Source organism: Periplaneta americana, chromosome 4, assembly GCF_040183065.1.
Source record: "Periplaneta americana isolate PAMFEO1 chromosome 4, P.americana_PAMFEO1_priV1, whole genome shotgun sequence".
Classification (NCBI taxonomy): Eukaryota; Metazoa; Arthropoda; class Insecta; order Blattodea; family Blattidae; genus Periplaneta; species Periplaneta americana.
Window position 1 is genome coordinate 43,117,829 of NC_091120.1, and position 25,882 is coordinate 43,143,710.

Genomic DNA, 25,882 nt, shown 5'->3' on the forward strand with positions numbered 1-25,882 from the left:
CCGGGGACAAAGACAGGATTATAAGCGAATGACATTGCGTCCTGAGCTCAGTATTATCTTCTTCAGAGTATTGTCTTGACAATCCCTCGGCCTGTAAACACCTCCAAAAAGCCTGGCCTAGATGGAACAGACAACCGGCTAAGTGAACTCCTGGAAAAGCATTTTGCGTACCTTCGAAAACAACCTAACAATCTTATTACGCTTAATATATATATATATATATATATATATATATATATATATATATATATATATATATTATTGTGGCCGGTGGCGAAAATGTAATCGATGACCACAAGTCCGGTGGCGAAAATGTAATCGGTGACCACAAATCCCGTGACGAAAATTTAATCGGTGACGAAATAGCATAATGACGACAGTTCCGGTGGCGAGAATTCCTAAAACGATAGTGAGACAGATGTATTAGCTACATTAAAACCTGGGTTGTACGTAACTGAAGAGGAATGATTTCAGTTAACGCATGTCAGAACATCTTAATTATTGTGTTTTTATATTATATAATTTTATTAAAGTCCCTTTGCAATTTCAGTTTTTATTTTGTTGGGATTTGTCTTCTAATGCCACACATGATTGCTAGACAGTGAGTGATCTGCAATTGTTTTGAAATGTTTGGAACATGTCCCGTGAGGAAGGAGATAAAAACTTTGTGTCAGAAGGCAAAAGGAAGTAAGCACCAAAACATGGATTTTAAGGTCATGGTTGAGACATATACCGGATGTTTCAGAATTCAAGCGAAGAAATTTAAGGAATTTTGGAGAGGTTCTAGGTAGATCTAAGTATTTTGAGATTTGAAACTAGTGTTCTACGGGTTCAAACTTACACGTAATGACTGAAATACTTTTTGGGCCAGTACTCCACTAACTGACGTAATGGTATTAAAAATCTGTCACGGTGGGATTAGAATGTACTGCCTTTTGGTCTGAGGATTGACGCGTTATCCGTTACACCACAGCATCATGTCGATAATTCTCTTCTAACATATGGACAATAACGAAAATGAATTAGGCTTAAAGAAAAAGCAGTGGAGTGGCGTACTGTTTCATTATTTGCCAACAATTTTACAGATTCTGTAAAAACTAAATTTTGAAAACACGGTTAAGTAGTTATTAATAGTTGAGCTTCATCCAATCCCTGACAAGGTCCAATTCTGCATTCACCACCTCATCTCTCCTTACTACATCCTCTCTCATTCCTTCATTTCCTCGTTTTCCTCAACTATTATTATCAATGCTTTATTTATTTCGTTCTTCATCTGCTCTTTTCCCTCTCTTCTTCACCTTATCTCTCTTTCTCTTCTAGTTCATCTTCCTTCACTACTATTTCCAATATCTTCAATTCCTCATTCTCCACATCCATTAGTACCGGTACCTTCTTTCTCTCCATTATATCCTATTCTTCCTTCCCTTCAGTCACTAATACCTCTTCTCTCGTCTTTCCTTATAATTAATCGTTCTCTTCCTTCCTCACTATTGTGTGATTTCATTTTGTTTCAATTATTATCTTATGTCTACTGCAACAGTCCTGACAGACAGACAGATAGATAGATAGATAGATAGATAGACAGACAGACAGACAGACAGACAGACGGACGGACGTACAGACGAACGAAGGAACGAATGAATAAGTAAATGGATGAATAAGTAAATAAAAGTAAATAAATAAGTAAGTAAATAAATAAATAGATAAACAAATTAATCAGCTAATGAATGAATGAATTAATTAATTAATTAAAAATAAATAAACAAATAAAATATCCTCTTTTATACTTCTTCTCCACTACCTCTTCATCTTCCAGGAACTTTTCACTTCTTCCTTCACTATAATGTCCTCTTCCTCTTTCTTTTCGACTACGACCTCGTCTTCTTTCACCAGAGCTTGCACCTCATCGTCGTCGTCGTCCTCCTCCTCATCACCATCATCATCATCTATAAACTTCTTTGTTTGCGTGCATATTACAAACTAAATTTTTGGCACTTATACCCTGTTTGCTGTATCTTTTCTCTGCCTGAAGAGGAAGAGAAAGATATATAGTACTCACCCTCTCTACGGCTACACAATAAGGAGTCACCATTTAAAAGGGACCACTTGTGTTTTCAACCCTCCACTAAACCGGCTTGCCCAACCTCCACCCACTCTCTGAATATTCCGTTTTATTGCCTCTGAGACAAGTTACACCACATAGGGTATAGATGGTCGTTTTTATAATATGTAAATTACGAATGCTAACATATGTTATGGGAATGGTGAAGTGAAGTTCCACATTATACCGTTCTTAATTCTGACGGTTGAGGAAGAAATGTATCACTGCGGTTGTCTTCCAGCTGGACATGCAACAGCTCGCCTTGCACGGCCTGCTCCTTGCGGTTCTGATCGCCGACGCCCTCAAATCGAAGATCCCCTGCACGTCTGGGTGCCGCTGCACGGCTCGCATCACCGAGTGCGCAGGCGTCTCCTTCACGCAGTTCCTCGACAAGCTCTCCAGGAACACAACCAGCCTTCGAGTAGTTTACTCCGACATACCCACCATAAAGACACACACGTTTATGAATAGCAGCATGCTCAAGATCCTATTTCTTAAAGTGGAAGACTGCGGCGTAGTAAACATCGAGGGCGACGCATTAAGAGGACTGTCGGATCTGAAGAATCTCTCGATAACGCACAACAAAATTAATCGATTGAGTCGAGAAATGTTGAGCGGAATCTCGAAGCTGGAAGAGCTAATTCTGACGAAGAATCGTTTGAAGTATATCGCCCGCGATTCTTTTGATGATTTACAAAATCTACGCAAACTGGATCTGAGCCAAAACAGAATAGCGAATTTGGACGAACGTATATTCCTCCGTCTAAAAGTTCTGCGTAATCTGTCCATCGCTCATAATAGTCTAGACATTCTGAAAACTCAAACGTTTGGCAAGCTTTACAGTCTCGTTGCCCTGGATCTGAGTTATAACACCATATCTGAACTCCCAAATGTGCTTTTCCGAGACGTGGGCGGCATCGCTTCGCTCACGATATACCAGAACTGGATCGAAATTTTGGAGTCGGACACTTTCTCCCCATTTCTTACCTTAGACCATGATAAATTAGATCTGCATGTCAATAAAATCAGCGTTATAAAACCCAACGCATTTCGAGGAACGCCACCAATAGCAGCGTTGAATCTCAATGGAAACGCTTTGAAAGATGTCAAACCGCATATGTTTGATAACCTGACAAACCTGCTAGAACTTAATTTGGACTGGAACAGGATAACTCATATCACAGCAGGTTCCTTTAAAGAACTGCCTAAGCTAGAAATACTCTCCCTCAGCAACAATCCCAATCTTGTGATCCCGGCAGACGCTCCAATTCTCAACGTGCCTTCCCTTCGAGAACTGAGCCTGATGACTTGCGGGATCAGAGAAGTGCCAACAACTGCTTTTAATAGCCTGCCGAAATTGAACAAATTAATTCTGTCTTACAACGACATATCTGAAGTCAGCCTCTCTCCGTTTTCTAAGTTACCGAGACTGAAAACCTTGAAGTTGCACAATAATCCCCTTGTATGCGACTGCGGACTTCGAGAACTCTGGCGATGGTGCAAGCACAAACATATCTACATTTCCACTGTCATAGTGGATCCTGCTGGGAAGGTGCACGAAGATGAACCTGTCTGCAAGCATGGCGCAACTGACGAGTCTGAATACAAGAAGATATCTATCACTGGGTCCCTCAATTGCAGTTCGAAGAAGCAACCCCGGAGCATTATAACAAGAAATGCCACACCTAGACAAAAACGTCTAAAGCCATTTAAACAAAAACTAAAAAAATAATTTTCTTATAGATAAGTAAATAGTACAAGGAAAAACAATCTAAGTCACAATTCTCTTAAGGGCGATGTCATCGTCTACATGGGTCATTCGAAAATTAGTGGCAACACTTTAATTAAGAGCAAATGCTTATTTATTCACAATTGACATACTTGTAGTTCTTGTAAGTAATCTCCTCAGAATAGCGTACCCGTCGTCACACTTCTGGAAGGTACGAATACCATCCATAGCGTCATTTTCCTCTAAGCTTCTAATTGACTGCTCTACAGCTGCTAGAAGTCCACACCTGTGGAGTAACGATTAGCCGCGAAACCAGGTGGCTCGGGTTCGATTCCCGGTCGGGGCAAGTTACCTGGTTGAGGTTTTTTCCGGGGTTTTCCCTCAACCCAATATGAGCAAATGTGGGTAACTTTCGGTGCTGGACCCCGGACTCATTTCACCGGTATTATCACCTTCATCTCATTCAGACGCTAAATAACCTAGGACGTTGATAAAGCGTCGTAAAATAACCTACTAAAATAAAAAAACACTGCTAAAATGACCTGTCTATTTCTAAAGCTTACTCCTGTCAGTGGTTCTTTCGTAGTAGGCGCAGGGACTCATAACCAGAGAATACGGAGGATGCTTCAGAATTATCCAATTCCACCTGATAGTAAATTAATCACTTGAGCAACCACGTGACAACGAGCACCATTGCGAAGGTATAGGATGGGTATTCAAGAGAGTTCGGCGTTTCTGTCATATTACTAATCGTATATGGTGTTCCACAGTGACTGTAATATGCAGCATCAACGAGCATTCCAATTATTAAAACAGAATGAGTGATTAATAGGGCCGTGACATCGGTATATGTGTATTAGTCTGAGGTGAACATAAGACTGTAATCGACGTGTTTCAAGTACAGGCAGCGGAAGCGAATTTGACACACGCCTAAGCAAGCACGTTCCGTGTTTTGTATACGATTATTGCGTGTTATAAAATCAAGACGATGCAATCATTGTATATAAGGGTTAATATCGGAAAGGTCTAAAATGCTGGTGAGGTTGAGAATAATTGTTGGAAATCATACTTAAAATAGTCACAAATGTGGTAAAACATAAGTTTGAAAATAAGTTTTTTTAAAATATATTTAGAGTTTTGCAAAACATTCTTAGAATGCCGAAAACGTATATGGCGTATGATTTTGCTTTCCCTATATTTAATTGTAAGGCCTACATTAATTTATTTATCACATCTATTCCGTATCTTACTTTCCTTGCATGTTGTTCGCCTGGTTTCGGTTCCTGCTGCAATAGACAACAACATTCATTTTCAAAGTTTCAAATGAAAATGACCACCGAATGTCGGATAGTATGATCTTGTATGCGGAAAAACTACGTTCAACATCGGCTGAAACCAAGGACGCATATGTAAAATATTTCACACCATCAATTTCATTTCTACATCAAGTTTATAACAATCGCACTTATCATCTGATGAAATTTTTGCAATTTTGCATAGCCTAATGAATTGAAACCACGGTTTTTTTTATTATTGTGTGATGTAGAAATGAAATTGATAATATGAAACATTTTACATATGCGTCCTTGTAAGTAAGTAAAGAGCCCCGGTGTATACGCTGCTTGTGGTCAGTCATGTGAAATTGTTGCCTACATGCAAGTGGACTCCCATCAAGACTCGCCTCAAATTTGTATCTGTAATCGTTTATTAATCAATTAATCGTTTACTAATGTCATCTCATGAGCAACAGTTTGTTGCAATAGACATAAAATGTACTAAATTACAAAATATATAAAATAATATTTGACATAAAATGTAAAAACAGATGAATACAAACAATACAGTACTAATTACTATTACTAATAACAATAATAACAATAACAATACTAATAATAATTATAATAATACAGAGCAATGCAGCTTAGAAATTTAGAATATATTTACAGTGGTGTCAAGAAATTCACTAATGCTATAGAATGGATGGTTGATTAAGCAGAAACAGATTTAAATTGTATATACCTTGCATCATGTGCCTTTTTGGTAACTTATTAAACAATGTTATAGGAATATAATTGAATCATTTTTGGACTTACATAATCAATTCTAGGTTCTGAAAGACAGTAATTGTACCTTGTATGTAGATGTGAGTAACGTCTTTCTACATTACTGGGTCCGACCTTTGACCGTTTAGGATTACATATAGCGCTCTCACCCTACGCATTATTCAGATTTTTTTATTATCCGAATTGTCCTCGGCCTGCCGCCTGTATAGTTCGGATAATCGGGACTCTACTGTAAATGAATGAATGAATTATTTAATATGAAGTCCAAGAAGGGCTAACTACTTTTTTGTCCTTTCCTGCGGGTGCCCATGCTCTCAGCTAAACATATATTAGACTATTATTTGCGTTAACCATGCTCCTTGTTTATTCATCATACTGCAAAAAAATCCACCGGCGTGGCTCAGTCGGTTAAGGCGTTTGCCTACTGGTCTGAAGTTGCGCTCGGGCGCGGGTTCGATTCCCGCTTGGGCTGATTACCTGGTTGAGTTTTTTCCGAGGTTTTCCCCAACCGTAAGGTGAATGCCAGGTAATCTATGACGAATCCTCGGGCTCATCTCGCCAATTACCATCTCGCTATCACCAATCCCATCGACGCTAAATAACCTCGTAGTTGATACAGCGCCGTTAAATAACCAACTAAAAAAAACTACTGCAAAAGTCCGCAAAATGTTTACTTCCAATAATTTTAATAAACCCAAGTGTATATGAAGGGTTCAGAGCCATAGTGGACCAACCGCCATTTAATAAAAACGGAGAAAGCAAGGGTTAAAGTTAAGTGAATACCATAATTTAATGAAGACTGACATATCATTCAGTTTGAATGCTTATACTTTATATTACTTGCTATATGTTTCCATTGAATTATGGTAATAACTTCATTTTAACCCTTGTTTTCTACGGTTTCAGTAAATGGCGCTTGGCCCACTATGGTTCTGAACCCTTCATAATATATTATGACTAAATATTAATAACAAACAATTCATTTTTAACAATGTACAATATTATAGAATACTGTTATTTTGTAAAACAGAAAAAATAAAAGTCCATACTTCACAATAACTTTGCAAAATTATAAATCAGCACTTCACAGTTTCGTAATTAGCAATTGTCTAACACTTTTGAGGCATTACATATGAATAGACTTCGTGGAATTGCCACGAGAATCGTAAGGTTTACTACGCACGCAGTATAGACTGTATGAGAAGGGGACGTGCAACTGATGTAATCACTGAGCAGTATACTGCGGTTACAATAAAACCTGTATCCCGCATTCAAGAAATATGATGAATGATCATTGAAGTAGGAAATGTCTAAACATATAAATACACAATTATTTTGTAGTGAGATATATTAACTCTTAAAATTTAATGTAATATACTCACATCATCCTTGAATATGTGCATTGCAGTGAAGAGTTACGTACATTTTGAGCGACTGCAAAGTGAACCTCCTCCGATGGTCACTGAAACAGTTTTTATATTGGCAAATGTACGTTCAACATCACACGATGTAATAGGTGCATATTTGAAGAACGGGAAGTCACTACTTTTAGTACACCAATTTCAGACGTCTTGTCGTGACCTGATAGTACATCATTTATAATACGAAGTTGTGCATAGGCAGAATTTTTTAGCAATAACGTTTCTCAACTTATATTTTACTTTTTCTGAAATTAGTAAATTGTTATTTTGGATAACGGTTTGTGATACTTTATACAATATATTAAGGGATTCTGAGAGTTGTAGTTTAGAAGATTCTAACAGGGTGATGCTTTTGGACACGATTTTAAAATTAGAATCAATGAACAGAATATCTTCCAATAGCTGTTCAGAACGAAGCTGCAACAGCGGAACTGTCTGTGCTATACAATACATCAATTACCTCCATTATTTTGCCGTAATATTCTGCATAATAGGAATAGCATTCAACCACATTTTCCAACGGGTCAAGATTGGCTGCGGGGATAAGGGTATTCCAGCGGCAATTGTTTGGAACAGCAACACTCTCATTATAGTATGTTTGATTTAATTCTTGTCTGCACTGAACAACCACAGTAATGCAAAAATAAGTGCTTACTTAGATATACATTAGCTATAGTTGCTCTATCTATTTGGACCGGTCACAACTCTTAATATGAACTGCTTATACTACGAGACCGGGCGGTCGCTCACCTCTTCTATACTACCGTACATCGGCAACCTGATTGCATGCTGCGTGTGGCAATTCAACGAAGTCTACATATAAATATTTATGCTTGTTTTAACTTAATTTCACACACATAGCATAATTAACTATTATGTTACATTCTACATTTACAATTGTATATTGGAGACTCAAGGACTTCACACCTTAGATTTTTGGAAATGAACATGTGCAAAGTCAACATTTCAGTTATTTCAGGAGGGTTCACTTCTTTCATATCAACATTTCAGATGTTTCAAAGTGGTCCACTTCTTTCCTGCAAACTTTGTATGCCCGCCGCAAAGAGGAATATTAGGTATCATTTCCCACGTTCCAGGCTCGTGAGATAAAAATGTGGTTTCGATAGCCCGCTTTTTGTCTGTGGTCCACAAGAACAGTTCCTTCAGTTTACAGTCGCACAGCAATGGGTTTCCAAATATTTGAAGTGATCTTAAATTGTCCAAGTGGGAAAATGTCTCGACAGTCAGTGTAGCGATCAAGTTACGTTTGAGCATCAGACTCTCAAGTTTCGGTAGTTTAAGAAATGTCTTCTGTGACAATGTCGTGATGCGGCAATGGGAAATATCAAGGTAATTCAAGGTGGGAATATTAAGAAACTGTCTGTCGGTCGGGACGGCCAAATTGGGATTGTCCTGTAAGTACAAGCGTCGCAAATTCCGCAGAAATTTGAATGTTTGCGGATCAAGACTTGTTAAATTATTATTTGCAAGTCCTAATTCAGAAACGTGTTTAATATTGCGAAACACTTCTCCTTCTAAATATGGAATTTCATTAAAACTAAGCTCTAGTAATGTTATTTTAGGCGACCCTTTAAATGCCTCTACGTCCAGTTTCGATATAGAATTGTACTGTAAATCAAGAACGCTCCACTGTAAAGACTTGATACCAAAAAATGCGCCACGATCTATTGACTTTATATCATTTTTAAAAGCAACCAAAACTGTCAAGTTTTTAAGGCAATGAAACGATGGAAGGCGATCTAGTTTGTTGGAATTAAAATGAAGTTCTTCTAAACTGTGCTGATCTCTAAAAATATGCGTGGGAAGATGGCTGATATGATTGTGATCTATATTCAAGATAAGCAATCTTCCTAGGTTTACAAATGTATCGCCATGTAAAGTTTTCAGTTTATTGTTGTTCAGATTCAACTTCTTTAAATTGACGAGCCTTGTGAAAGCACAGAAACTGACATATGCTATTTCATTATTACTCAAATCAAGATTCATGAGATTCTTTACTCCATAAAACATAAGTGGGGTCACTTCTGTGATTTTGTTGTTCGGCAAAGAAAGGGACTGCAAATTATATAGTCTGAAGAAAGCGTCGTCTTCCACAGTTTTAACTGAGCTGTGTTGGATTTCTAATTGGATCAGTAGTGGCAGCAACGATAAGTTGAAAGATCCTCTCAGTATAACAGGAATTTTGGCACCACTGATCTGAATGACTTGGACTCTTTTGTCGAATTTTGATGGCAGAGACTGCATACTTCTGTTAGTACATTCCACTAACATAGGTAAAGGACACCTACATCCTTCTTGGCATATTCCGTCTCTATCTCCTGCCACCACTATCAGTAGTGTCGCCGACAGCAACTTCGTCGTCAACATCTGCAAAGTACCAGGAAGGAATGATATATAACGTAGCTTCTTATACTGACCATCGGTCTTACTAATAAACCGTGTATAGTTTTTATGCAGAGTTGGGACAGAAAACGTTACTAATAAACCATGCATAAGCGATGGACATATAAACAGCCTGTAGGCTAACTACAGCGTAAAGGTTGCTAATATTGTAACAGTTCTTTTGGGAATTTATTACAATTTTACTGAGCGAGAGGAAGATCGTTTTTTTTTTTTGCGTCAACGTATTAAGGGAATGTTCGTGAACAAGTTTCTGCACACAATCGTCCTTCCCTCGCGCAATAAAATTGTAATAAATTCTCAAAAAGAACTATCACAATGGTACGTATATTACAACATTACCAACCTTTACCCTACACGGAACTGTCTTCAGAACATGGGAGGAGTAATAGCAGGAGGAAGAAGAATAAACTGTATAAGATTTGCTGATGATATGGCGTTGTTAGCAGAAGAGGAAATGATACTAAAGGATATGCTATTGAAGCTAAATGACAGCTGTGAGCAGTATGGGATGAAGATAAATGCAAATAAGACAAAGACCATGGTCATAGGAAGAAAAATATAGAAGATAAACTTACGGATTCTAATGAGACAGTAAAGCAAGTGGACAGCTTCAAATACTTGGCGTGTACTATAAGCATTAACATGAGTTGCTGCCAGGAAGTTAGAAGGAGGATAGCAATGGCCAAAAAAGATTTTAATAGAAAAAGGAGCATCTTCTGCGGACCTCTGGAAAAAGAACTAAGGAAGAGACTGGTGAAGTGCTTTGTATGGAGTGTCGCATTGTATGGGGCAGAAACATGGACATTACGACGAAGTGAAGAGAAGCGAATAAAATCATTTGAAATGTGGATATGGAAAAGGATGGAGCGTATGAAGTGGATACACGACTTATAAACGAGCTATTCATTGTGTAAGTATAAGACAGTTAAACGTATATATATGAGTTTTATTAGTGAGATTGCAAATATAAAATTATAAGCGTAACTGGAGAGTGAATCCGAAATTATTGAGTCTTGAACATGTGAAAAAAGAAAAAAGAGGAAAAGAAAGAAATTAATATAAATCGTGGAAAAGAGAAAATAAAAAAAGACAAAGCAATGAATTCAAATAAGAAAAAAACAACAAAACGAGACAATAATAAATAGAAAAAAGATCAAAAGAGCAATAAGAGACAAACAAATTAAGAAAAAAATATATCACGAAGTTGACATATCCTTTCTCATTATACTGTTTACGCGCTTCGGAGAAATTTATTTCTTTTATCATGTAAGAATGACAGTTTTTTTACACTTCATTGTCTTGAACTACAGCGAGATCCAACGTGCGGTGGAGTTCCCATCCGCGCACAGCAGATAACCAGTGTTGTGGGCAGGTGTGACAGCATCCCGCCAGCGGTCAACAGACCAGTTCGGTGGAGCGAGGATGTATTGGTCGCGTGTTGTGTTCATTGTGACATTGTGAGCGAGTGTCAGCGTTTGGCAAATAAAGTGAAATGGCTTTCGCTGTAACACAGAGAACTTTTTTTTTTGTGGAAAATTCAGTGAGAAAGAAAGGTTACAAGAAATTGAAGCGACGTTTTAGACGAGAGTATCCGGAAACAGGAGTTCCTTCACAGTCGTATAGTTATAAACTTCTTCATAAGTAGAGATCTACGAGATGTGTGTAATAAAAAAAGGACTAATGTAAAGAAAAAAACTTACGGACGAAAGGGTTAATGACATTTGAGTACAGTTCTTTATCCGAAGAGGCGAGAAATGATTGGAAGCGGAGGGTGGTCACTTTGAGCAATGCATTTAAATTTGGTAAGCAGCGTATTGTATGTTTAATTTCTTGTTCATTCATTTCGTATATTCCCTTATTATTCATTAACTTAATTTATTATCCATTATTTTATTTATTTATTTAATGAAATATTTTATATTTATTATATGGGGTAAGCAGTGACAAAATCGGACGGCTGACTGCAGACTCCACTTTTCATTGGATCTCCCTATATTATTCAAAAGATATACCTACATGAAATCATTTAATATGCATCCAAATATAAATGTGAACTTTTATTCTCTTAAATTATATATAGAAGGCTTTCTCTATAATTCCACAACTAAGACATCTCAATTCAATTATAAATTGCAGGTTTAAATAAATATATGTAATTAATTTTTCCATAATTTTCATGAAATAGCTCGTACATTTTTAAGCTTCAATTTTTCTAAATCACTAAATCCGTGAAGACATAACTTTTTTACATTACATAAACTCTTAAGAACAGTTATATTTCCAAATCAGCTAGGCTATTTTAAAATTATATTTTTTCCGTGCAATTAATGCCATTCTTAATCTATTTTGCAACTATGTCTTCTCGCACACGGAACTTAAAATATAACAGGCATACTCACTGTAAAACTGTATAATGCAAATTTTCAAGCAAGTTGTTAACAGTAATAAGCGGAGACTGATAAAAATATGCCTAAATATGAAAAGTTAATATTTCCTGACCAGTATGTGCTCCAATGATGATATATAAGTTCGTTCCTTTCAAAACAATTACCTGCGTTGGCTATTATGTTTTCACTGCCTTTCCACGCCATTGCTGTAAATACAATAGATGGTAAACTACATTATTCATACAAAGCACCGTTGCGTTAACTTCTGGGGTCTCGGAACGCAAATGAATCCAACGTATTTTGATAAAATGTCCATGTTCACAAGTATGTGCCCATAGGCTACGGGGCGCTGGAATACAGTTCAATACAAAATACGTTAACAAACAATGAAAACTACGAACGGTAGAAGACAGTAGGCCCAGAGAAAGCGCATGGTCTGAGTGATTTTTTTAATTCTGTTCAGGATCTTCGAAAAAAAAATCGTTAATAAACTGTAATCTGTTGACAATAATAATTGAGGGGTTCAGCGCAGCAGTGGTCTAAGCCACTTTTTAAAGAATGTAGAAAAATCAAGTTAAAATTATATAATTGTGGTTTTTCCTAGAATTCGAGAAATCAAATTTTGTTGGTATAGTCGCGACGCTGTTATTCCCGGCGTGACTCCTCCTCTTTGCTTACGTCTTAGGAAGTCAAGGCTCTATAAAGTCTAGGTAGGCAGTATCATTCGCCATTTTTGTTCTTTCGTTGCCGAGCTACCAGACGAGGGATCTATTTGCCACACCGTTAAACATTATCATGTCGTAGCTCCTATGATAATAAATCAAACGCACTGTAATTCAGCAAATAGGCTAATTGAGCGGCAAATAACGTTCTCGTGTGCTTTCTGCGAACGCCAACGAAAGAGCCAAAATGGCGGGCGATTATACATTAAGTATTTATCCAGCCTTAGGAAATGCTTTACATCTTCATCAGCGAATCACAAGACGCACACGTTTAAATGTAGCCGACATGCAACGTGATTGGCTGCGGAAATTAGAGCGACGGGACTATAGTGGTGTGTTGTGTGATGCTTAGTCAACTTAACTACTATGTTATATAATCATCCCAAGCCTCGTGACTGTATATACTAGACTGTGGCTTTACTATGCTGCTTGTGGCATATTCTTACGTAGAAGAGTTGATGACGAACAGAGCGCGGAATGTATAAAGCCAATAAGGGGAAGATAAAGAGAACAAGGAGAATACAAGGAGAACGAGGGGAATGCAAAGAGAACGAGGGGATATAAAGATAAAGAAGGGAATGCAAGGAAAACACGGAGAATACAAGAAAAGTAATGGAAATAGGAGAGCAAGGGGAAGACAAGGAGAACAAGAGTAAGATAAGGAGAATACAAGAAGTTCAATGGGAATAGAAAGAGAACAAGAGAGAGACGAGGAAGACGTATTCTACGCCAAAAATGGGAGACCTCTGAGAAAACCCTTCGTTTTGTCCACCACAAACACAACTTCGTCATCGCAGAGATTTTGACTTGGGTCCTCGGTCGTCGAATTCAAGATTTTCTTTCAACAGACCTTTGACGAGATTATGTCAGACTGCAAATTAGCGAATGTGAGTGTCTCAGTGTCAAACAAACTAGTTTTATATACAGAACTAAGTATTCCGATATAAAAACTTACAACATGCGGAATAATTGTTTAAAACTAATGAATCGATGTATGAACAATTATTTGTAATATTTGTTATTCTGAGAAGTACTGTACATAGAGTGACTACATGACTGAGAGTTTAGGAAACGGACCATCCAGTTCGAAATTGTTCAGGATATCGATTAGAGATAACAGTATCACGAACACGGTTGCTCAGGAAATGAAGCTGCATTCGCTCATGCAACGCTGTTCCGTCTTGTGATCGAACACCTTCATGCAGAGCTCTCTGCTCTGTAGGCTTGCGTAATAAAGCAACATTCTCTTAAAATTATATTATTTTAAACTTTAAGAATTATAGAAAGCATATTGTATTTACAGAACGTAATTACTGTGTTAAACTCCATGTCTTTATAAAATAATTATATATATATATATATATATATATATATATATATATATATATATATAGGATGTTTCCAAGATAGTGTTACAAACTTTCAGGGATGATGGCTAAGGGCACATGTATCAATTTGAGAGAAGGAACCATGGTCCAGAAATGACCGAGTCGAAAGTTATAAGCAAAAATAGTTCTGTGGAAATGAAATAATTTTATTCCTCTGTACACCTTATTTATGTGTATTTATTTGTACATCTTACACATACTGTATTCATCTGATGTTGTTTACGTTGTCTACTTACAGTATTCCATTCAGTGCGCGTCTGAGGGATGGGGACAGGAAACTACACTAAAGCAATGCAGATAACGTAATGTGTAACGGACATGGTCAGTCCTGATATGCACGTCTGTAGACAGCAGTGTATGTGTACAAGTTGCAGTGTCCAGTCGATCACTCCTAGTGAAATGGAGGAGTACACGACAGCGGAATAAGCAGACCTGATTTTCGAATACGGATGACTAGACAAGCTTACAGACTGTATCGGGACAAGTACCCACGTAGGAGACATCCGACCCATACCATTTTTCCACGACTGTTCCAAAAGTTAAGGGAAGGAGGACACATGGTGCCAAATTGCAATTTCATTTCCACACAACTATTTTTGCTTATAACTTTCGACTTAGTCATTTCCGGACCATGGTTCCTATCTCAAATTGATACATATGCCCTTCGCCATCATCCCTGAAAGTTTGTAACACCAGCCCGGAAACACCCTGTATATGTGTGAAGATTTTTTGGTGGATGGAAGGGAATGTCCAGTCCATACAAGTACTTTGACATGATGAACGTTGGGCTTCTGATGCATTGTTATCGGCCCCGTATTTAGATAGTGCTATGCTCATGGGCCCGAAAAAAAATTTGCGTCCCCCTCTCCAACAAAATGCAAAACTTAGACATTTAACAGTAAAACTGTAATAATAATAATAATAATAATAATAATAATAATAATAATAATAATAATAGTAATTGAAATTGTATAATTCGACGGTTTTTAATTCGAAACAGTGAATAATTCGAACTTTTTGCGTGATCCCTTGACTTTCTATACAAGGCAATGTTAAAAAACCGTCTGAAAATAGATTTTTTTAAATACGAGTAATTTGAATTGAAATCCAACGAAATTCTGTTCCGAAATTACGAGAATCAGCTCGCAATAATACGCGAGCACAACCAGAGTGTCGACCTCTCTTCAAATCAAGAAGAAGGTCCAGAATATCCCGAGAAGCCATTGTCTCCAATTGGACACATCCAGGAATTTAGGTGCTATGTTGAAGGATATCAAAATGTGAGTGAAACAATTTTCCAAAAACTCTAAGGGTACTATGGATAGATATTTCGCTAGCCCGCGCTAAGAGCTTGCTAAACTAGCCCCGGCTATCGACTTGTTACTTGTACAGGATTCATATCATATCATATCATATCGCTAACACTGGTTTATGAATACGAAAAACGTTAGTTCCCTGATCATCCACCGGAAGCCCGCGCTAAGAATGTCTATGAATATGGCCCTAAGAATTTTACTTGAATCAAAGATTAATTGCTAAAAACCAAAATACAAGTATCAAGCTTTATAAAAAAACTTTGAACGTCATGTATTTTAACAATGTTGTACAAAATCTTGAATAAATCGTTTTGTTCACTGACTTTTTATACAAGAAGTTCCGGGTACGATTCTTATTGGAGATCCATAAATTAGATGATTGATTTAGACCGTTTCTCTCGAAAAACGTTGTCTCAATCAACATGCCTATGGCGTAGAAAGTAAGAAAACAACTGAAACTTTTCTAATTCGAAATCTTGGATATAATTAGATTTTTTAAGTCCCTTCAACTTTGAATTGATCAAGTTCGACTGTAATAACATTTTTGGCCCTGAATTTTCTGCTTTGAATTTTTTAAAATCTGTTCTTACGTCTTAAATATGTGACACATTGATTAGCTCGGTAGGAAATGAACAACAAAGAAAGATCTTGTAAATATTGAATTATTGAGAAATTCATAAAACGTGTACCAATCTCTAATGAGCTATACGTGGCCACTTCAAAACGGAAATTCTTGCTTTCATAGATTTGAATACTGTATTATTTCCATACAAAAATAGTTCATTTCTGGGACTTTTAATGATGTTATTTCCTTCCTTATGCATGAATATTAACAATGGTAAATAATCAGAATGATCCGAAAACAAATCTGTTGTGTTTTATCGATTCATTTCACCACCACCAACTTCTCCTCCTCCTCCTACACCAGTTTGCGCGTGTGTGATGACCTCATATCTGAGGTAGAAGTCCGAATTAGCGATATCAGACAGCGCTGCAAGGCACGTCACTTGAATTCTACTGTCTAGCAGATAATTGTTTCATTTGCTTTTATCTTCTTCTTATCTTACTATTTTAATTGCATAATATAGTACAAATGGAGATAATTTGATTTTGTTTGCATTAAGAAGTGGAAGCTTTAATTAATCCAAAACAAACTAGACTTAGTGTTCTTGATAAGATCATTCATTAGAGATAATTTTACTACCGGTATTTAAACTTACAAATTTGACATTACGTATCATTTAAACACTTTACCCCTCAGAATTTCGGAGAATGTTTAATAGAACATATTTTCAGGGTGGAAGCAGGTAATCTATTATATTGCAACTAATAATTTAATTATAATCTATAACACATAATTACAGATAATTCATTTACTTACTTACTTACAAATAGCTTTTAAGGAACCCGGAGGTTCATAGCCGCCCTCACATAAGCCCGCCATCGGTCCCTATCCTGTGCAAGATTAATCCAGTCTCTATCATTATATCCTAACTCCCTCAAATCCATTTTAATGTTATCCTCCCATCTACGTCTCGGCCTCCCTTTTTCCCTCCGGCCTCCCAACTAACACTCTATATGCATTTCTTGATTCGCCCATACATGCTACATGCTCTGCTCATCTCAAACGTCTGCATTTAATGTTCCTAATTATGTCAGGTGAAGAATACAATACGTGCAGTTCTGCGTTGTGCAACTTTCTCCATTCTCCTGTGACTTCATCCCTCTTAGCCCCAAATATTTTCCTAAGAACCTTATTCTCAAACACCCTTAATCTCTGTTCCTCTCTTAAAGTGAGAGTGCATGTTTCACAACCATACAGAACAACCGGTAATATAACTGTTTTATAAATTCTAACAAACATTTTTGAGAGCAGACTAGATGACAAAAGCTTCTCAACTGAATAATAACAGGCATTTCCCATATTTATTCTACGTTCAATTTCCTCCCAAGTGTCATTTATATTTGTTACTGTTACTCCAAGATATTTGAATTTTTCCACTTCTTCGAAGGATAAATCTCCCATTTTTATATTTCCATTTCGTACAGTATTCTGATCACGAGACATAATCATATACTTTGTCTTTTCGGGATTTACTTCCAAACCTATCGCTTTACTTGCTTCAAGTAAAATTTCCGTGTTTTCCCTAATCGTTTCTGGATTTTCTCCTAACATATTCACGTCATCCGTATAGACAAGAAGTTGATGTAACCCGTTCAATTCCAAACCCTCTCTGTTAACAGATAATTCATTTAGCTAAAATAAATTAACAATGGCGTTCGTCAAGTTTTCTATAAACATTGTCCCCTGCCTTTGCCATCACTTTAACATTTTCCTATTATTAAAAGTCATCTCTATTACTGTAAATCATTGTAAAGTGAAACCTCTCTAACCTGGACACGCATGGTTCAATAAACAATTGTCCAACCTAAGGCAGAGGGAAGTAGAAATTTCTTAGCATGCAATGGATAGGAAATTACTGTACATGAGCAATTCCATAAAAATGTCTTACCGAGGTGAACTTCTTGAAATTTATGTTGGAGTATTTTTGTTGAAGAAATATGTTTCTTTATACTTTAAATTGCCTTATTTCGTAAGATAATGTTTCAAATACTCTTTCTTTTAGTCTATAACTTGTTGCAGATCTTGTCATATTCCAAACACTTAAAAAAACACGTAAAAATACTTATGTCTCGTGTCACAATTTGGACATGTAAATTTGTTTTATTTCGAGTCGTCTTTTTAGTATACTATATTTTGATCTTTCCTTGAAGTAAATATGAAATTAGTTCGAGTATCCTAAGATCCTAAATAACTTAAAATCACTATAATTATTTGTACTGTAAGTTAGATCAGTCAGTTACAATAAACATACAAAAACTCTTCTACACAGTACAATAATTGACAGATTAAAATTTTCTTTGGTATTCTGCGTTATTACTACATGTCCAATAAAAAAGTATTACAACATTTTCTTCTAAAGTGATTTCATTTTCCGCAGCGGCATTGTGAGTGACTGATATATCGCGCTCTCAGCTGTTATGCTGTTCATTCTCACAGCGTACTTAGTTGCCTGGAAGGCCTTGGTGAAGTTACACGTGAACTGGTGTTAAGTGGCAGTAATATGGGGAAATCAGCGGCAGAAAGACAACGTGAATACAGACTCCGTCTGAAGAAGCAAGGACGATATGAAGAAATGCAAGAGAAAAACAAGGAAGCGAAAAGGGAAGAAAGATTTAAAGCCAGAAAGACTAAAGCAGGAAGGGAAAGAATTAAAGCACAAAACAGAATATACAAACAAGCTCAGCGAAAAAGAGAAAAGTTGAAAAGACTTCAGGAAGGAGAACATATTTCTGACATAGAGATCCTAGCTACAGCATTCAGAAGTCGGCAGCATTACGGTAAGTACAGGAAACGTATTGAGGAAGCACTGCCCACTTCACCAAGAAAAAGAAAAGAACTTATAGCGAAGTTGGCAGAAAAAGAGGGACCAAGGATTAGTAAACCAATGAAATGCATCCAGAAAGCAGCTAGCAGACGATGTTCAGGTAGCGGTCCTCAAGTTCTATGAAGACGACACCATCACATATAATATCAGGCTGCAGGATGGCATGGATGGCTGCGAAATCGGGAAAGAAGATACAAAGCGCTATAGAATTTTGCAACATTGTGAGCAATAAAAACATCTAAATTATTGTTCAGGAGGTAGCACAGATTGAGATAGACGAAGGAAAGAGGTATCTCGAAAAACGATTTGAACATCTTGCACCTATTCCGGAAACTAATGGAGTTCATTACGTGAAAGTGTTAGATCCCTGTGTTATAGAATATGCACAACTGTCTTGTGAACAATCAGTGAGAAAGATCCACAGGTTCCGTGTGTGAAAAGAAACTAAAGTTTGTTCAGATAACAAGTGCCATATTGACAGTGTTCCTCCAGTACATACTTCTTAGACTAAATGAGTGAGTCAACGAGTGCCGCGGAGTGCTTCTACGTGTTTAATTTCAATGGTTCAAATTCAATCTGAAAGTAGAACTCAACAATCTGACAGTCTTCATAAGGTGAATTCTGATCTATTATTATGAACATAATATATATCAGCCATAGGCATGGGAAATATAAACTGTGATCTGCGTCACCTTATCGTAATCGATAAGGAGGTCAATGCCAGATTGTTAGGAACGCGCTTGGATAACGTAACATACTGTCTTACGCTGGGGAGTTGATGCCATATAGAATGATAAGCGCTGTCAAGGTTGCTGTGACACTCTTAAGTCCTAAAACGAAACACCAATGCGTATGGCTGATATTTAATCACAGAGAAAGAACTATATATATGTTATTAAGTAGGCCTATATAATAATTGTACATTAATTATTTTGTGTCATTTAAGATGCATGGTTAAGCATACTAATTTTTGTATTCTGGAAAACATATTATTCACTTAAATTAATCGTTATGTTAATTTACTACTTATCAAGTTTCATATTATTTTCTACTATTTACGGTTTCATAATGTGCAACTTTATTTAAAAATTCAGAGATGTCGGTCAGTTACAGAATGAGGTCAGTCAGTAACACCACTTTTTCGGCCATAACTCCATTACTAATCGTGGTTTGGAGGTCGTTTTTAACTTAAACTGAAGATTACAATTTCCTTTCCGACCAATATTTTGCAAAACTATATTAGGAATGACATTTCAGAGAAATCTGTGGAGAACCAAGTTCACCCGAAGAGAGAGTTGACTTTTATGTCAGTCAATTACACACACTTTGGACGTACCGTAAACTGGGGTTACTTTGAACACAGAGGAAACTTTGACCATTTTTTTCAGAAAATCATATTTATGTTTCTAAATGCTGCACTTGTTATAGATGGAGGTAAATTGGGTATGAGAATGATTTTATGATAATTTACCTCCATCTAATTATAACAAATGCAGCATGTAGAAACCTAAATATGATTTTCTGAAAAAAAAAATGGTCAAAGTTTCCTCTGTGTTCAAAGTAACCCCAGTTTACGGTAAATAAATAGTATATGTTTTCTATTGAAGAAGTGTACACTTTTCTCTATCAAATCCTGCGATGACAGTCTAATTTCAACCCATTACAATTTAGGCAGACATTTTGCTGTCAAAGTGTACTGTAAATGTCAGTCAGTTACACGTGAAATTGCTCACATATGTTAAGGAACTACAGTAATCAAACACTTTGTCATTTAGTTCGTCGTTAAGAGTTTTTCAAACTCTTTTTCTTTCCTCACTGCAATTTTGTTCCCATGCATTTAATTATCGATAGTCGACTGTATTTAGGAACATTAACCTCGCTCTATCCTCTGGCTGAGGTTCTGGCTTATATGAACATCTATGATCAGGCAGTACATCTCACTTGACGATATGTGTCAGAGGAAAAACAATTATTCTTTGTATAGCCTACATCTGAAGTATGACTAGTGTAATATGTAGCTAGTCGCCGATATATGCAATGGAGGGGAAAAGGAACTGGCCACCCTACCCCATTATCTCCTGGCCTAGTTGTCTCTTAAGTAGGTACACACCCTATTACTGCCACCCTGTATATTTGCCGTGGTAAGTGAGAAATAATAAGGTTTCAATTAGTTTTATTTTATGTAAGTCTGTAACATTTCGTTGAAAGATATGGAGTTATCCATGCCCACACTGTTAACAACATTCATAGGAATAAGCGTATAGTTTACAAACATCTCAGAATTTTTCCCACTCATTATTTAAATGCATCTGCGCTCCAAGCAAGAGAATTCAGTTATTTTGCTGTGGGACTGCTACCGAGGACAAAATTCGAAACTAGCTCGTTTAGAACGGGACCCGGTATTGAAACGAGTACACTCCACTGGCTCTTGAAGACACCACTTCTACTTGATTATTGACTCTTCTACAGCTAGTCACTTCATTATTCCGCTTCATCTCTCTCACTCCAGTTAGCATCGCTGCTTATTTCCCATGATCCTTCATTATCCATTCCATCTTTACCTTTTCGTAGCAAATTGTAGCCAGTTCTCTGTTAGAATTGAACACTCATCTCGCTTGGGTCTTTTCCTGAGATCGGTATTGGCGTAATCGGCCTGAGAAATTGTGAACCACATTTGTTTTTACGCTGAAATTTTATTTCTAAATTCTGATATTCAGCTCTGTCACTCATCCTTTTACTCTCGGTCGACCTTTTGTAAACACGCGGCATTTGCGACATATACATTAAAATACGATCTTTATTATTTTTTTAATAGTTTTTCGAGATACTTCTGCAGCAACCAGAGTGCTACTATATACCTTCTTGAAAGAACATTTTCAGTTGGTTGTGCAACCGAGTTTCCGACTTCTTTCATTACTAGGCCATTCGTTGAAAATGTTTGCGTATAATAGTAGCTATATTACGACAAAAGGTTGGGAAGTACGTTTTACAAAATCGAAGAAAAGGAAAAGTTTGAAAAACGAGCAGAGCGACTTTTTCAATTCCCGAGTTTTTGTAATGCACTGCATTGAGTTTCGTGCATCTGAGTTATTCAGGTGCTCGTCTGGGGATGGAACTGATCTCTGCCAGGACTGAGCCAGGATGCCTACCTGTCGGCATCGGATTTAGGTAGGCTATGCCACCCGGGCCACCTGACGCATATAGGGCGCACAATGGGCTAATATAAGGCTAAGCATAGTCCGAGAAACAAAAAAATAGTCCGACTCTTGAAGCTCCTTACAGAGCACGATTCACACTATAGGTACAAAGATTTAACAACGATTTTTACCCCAGTATTATTTGAATAGTATTACAGAAAGGTATTCCACAATTAATGGAAAAGCGCGAAATTAATCTAAATATAAGATGAAATTAATGCTTAATAGTTATCTACCATGTTATAAATAAAGTGAAACCAATGTTCTTGGGCACGAGCGCTAATGTGATGTGTAAGAAGTGTTTAGACAGCGAATTTAATAATAGGTTATGTTTTTTCTGAAATAGTCAAGAAGGGTTAGGTCTTCTATATTAAATAAGTTTAAATGTATTATGTTATTTACAAGAAGGAAGTATTCAGTTAGTTATGAGAAAAGGAGAATGAAGATGAATGAGAAAACTAGTAGGAATAGTTTTTAAGTGTAGCTGGGAATAAGAGAAGTGAAGTAGGATAAGAAGTGGTTAAATTAGAAGGATGGTTAAATGAAAGTGTAGGGACATGAAATACATAGTAAGAGTAGGTTTTAAGGATCACAATACGTATCATATCATATCATATCATATCATATCATATCATATCATATCATATCATATATATAATATCATATCATATCATATCATATCATATCATATCATATCATATCATATCATATCATATCATATCATATCATATCATATCATATATCATATCATATCATATCATGCCATGTCATATCATATCATAATATGATATATTATATCATAATGTCATATATCATATCATGTCATATAATATATCATATGATATCATATATCATATCATGCCATGTCATGTCATATCATATCTCATATCATATCATGTCATATATATCATATCATGCCATGTCATGTCATATCATATATCATATAATATAATATCTCATATCATATCATATCATATCATATCATATCATATCATATCATATCATATCATGCCATGTCATGTCATATCATATATCATATCATATCATATCATATATCATATCATATCATATAATATATCATATCATATATCATATCATGCCATGTCATGTCATATCATATCTCATATCATATCATATCATATCATATCATATCATATCATATCATATCATATCATATCATATCATATCATATCATATCATAATATGATATATCATATCATAATATGATATATCATATCATAATATGATATATTATATCATATATCATGTCATATATCATATCATGTCATATATCATATCATAATATCATATCATATCACATCATATCATATATCATATCATATCATATCATATCATATCATATCATATCATATCATATCATATCATATAATAGTTATGTAAATAAACACGATACAATACGACAACCCCGATTACGACAATTCATCGCAAGCATTCCGATAGCCCTGTGCTAGCGTGCTTGCTCGCAGACTGCTAAGTTCAGGGTTAGGATATTGTTGAGGAAAGTTTTCTAAATTAATTATGCAGGTTAATTTCGTTTACCATCACTATATTTTACTGCGCGATTTATAAATATTCATCTCCTATTAAGAACAGATCAATTTTCATCGCATCTTTTCAATGCCTTTCGGATTACGACAACAATATAAGTAAAATTAACTATAGTAAAAGGCAAGCGATCTCGTGAGTACCACTGCTTTGGAGCACTGAGCATGCGCAATGCGATGAATCTGGAACTTAAGAAAATTCAGACGGGCTATTTTTTTATTTTATTTTATTTATTTATTTATTTTATTTTTTTTTTTTTTGCTGGAACTGTACAGTAGTGGTAAAAAAACGGACCGACCCTTGTAGCTGATTTCAGAGCCTTATTCACTCCAGAGCTACGATAGACTAGTAACTAAGACTTTCGTGGTTCGAATCCTGTCTGGGAAGGAAACTTTCTTTGTTCCTTATTCAATTTATTCCCAATACTTTTCGATTGCAGGGATATTTTACTACTTAATTAACTTATTTTTCCCAGAAGATGGATTTTACCAGCTTATTTTCTAATGGTTTTCGAAATGGGCTACGTCAGCAGTCGAAACTACAACAATTTCAATAGATTACTCGCTATCTTGTGAATGCGGGAGTGGCATGTGCAGTGGCTCATTTCGGGTACTTTGATTATTCCGTCGGTCCGGTTTTTTTGCCACTACTGTACATGGATCCATTCTGGATTCGTTTCTCGAAAAGCCAGCCAGCCACATGATAGGAAAAAAATTCTGGGCGCTGAAATTATTTGCTTTTGGTTTTCGATTAGGTTTATTTATTTTATTATTATTGTAGTACTTCTCGAATTTATAGCAAAGGAAAACATTTTTGTTTCTGATCGGTACTGAACTTACATCTGCTCAATAAGCATACAGTCGTTTTATCGACCGGCCCATTTAATTCTATGACATTATGGTAATGTATGGATTGATGGAATACTCGTAGTAGATGATGATACCAAATTGGGAAAGAGAAACTGGAAGGCTGCCGCACAAGAACGAGCTAGATGGCGTTTACTGGGTTGTAGTAATGTAAGCCTAATCGTTCTTGATAAACTAGTAGTTACTATTAAATCTCAAAATCATCAATTGAGATGTAATAAAAAAACAGATTTCTGAAGACGATAAAACCTGTGTCAAGGTTTCAAACATAGCGGTGGTCTAGTGTCATAAAATCAAACGAATTTTGTCCGCGAACGAAGCTCGCGAGAAGAAACGGAATTAGATTAATGGAGTTAGAAAGTGAATGGTAAAGAAACAAAAACAATAGAGTTGAGTTGTTCAGAACTAACCCACCTGACTAGAGGTCTATTATAACATTATTCTTATTAGTATTACAGCAAATTTTGAATTATAGTTTTTACGTTAGGAAAACAGATTATGTCTAAATTTAAATTTGCAACAGCTTCTGCTTTCATATGCTCATTCTCCTGCAAAATAGTGAATTCCTTCTTACGACCTTTCACCTCCTGTGACAAACAACAGGGGCGAACTTAGGAAACGCCCCACGTCTGAACCTCCATCTTAACAATAACGCAACATCGATCGTCCAGACCGCAGGCGATCGCCTCACTACAGCTCGTATCCTATTTTACATGGAGGATTTAAGAAGTAAAAAGCGGAGAGCTGAATATTTTCTAACTTTTTCTACGGTCCAACTACGCTAAATACGTATCTGAATTTAATGTAATTATTTTTACATAAACATCGTTTATACAGGATGGAAGTGAAATAGCCTTGCAGATTTCCAGAGCGAATAGCTCATGTTATATGTAACAAAAAACTATAATATCATATTGGTGGAAAGTTCATAGTTTTTTTTTTTTTAGAAAATAATGTTTTTTTTTTCCAAATCTTTAACAATCTCTTATTCGGTAACTATTGCGAGTAAGATCGTGATTTTGTCCATATTGATAGGAAATCTAATAAAGAATAATTTATCCCTCTGGCGTATTTCAATAACGTGGACGGTTTTCGTGTAAATTTAATTTTAAAAACCTCTAAATTCAAGCCATTGCACGAAGCTAGGAAGTAGCAACGTCTTGGCAGAGAGCAGCTCACCTACCAATACTCACCGAGTTCGTTGACCTTACATCTATATCACGAGTAGAGTGTGTTAGCTAACAAGCAAACAT

The 25,882-nt window shown here is 36.3% G+C and overlaps 1 long non-coding RNA gene across 1 annotated transcript in view; it reads right to left on the reverse strand.

The window, feature by feature from the left end:
• Positions 1-7,913: 7,913 nt before the first annotated feature.
• LOC138697775 (uncharacterized) overlaps positions 7,914-25,882 on the reverse strand; it is an 89,911-nt gene continuing 71,942 nt past the window's right edge. The window contains exon 3 of the long non-coding RNA XR_011331607.1: positions 7,914-9,702. This is a non-coding gene — a long non-coding RNA (uncharacterized lncRNA). The remainder of the gene's footprint in view (positions 9,703-25,882) is intronic.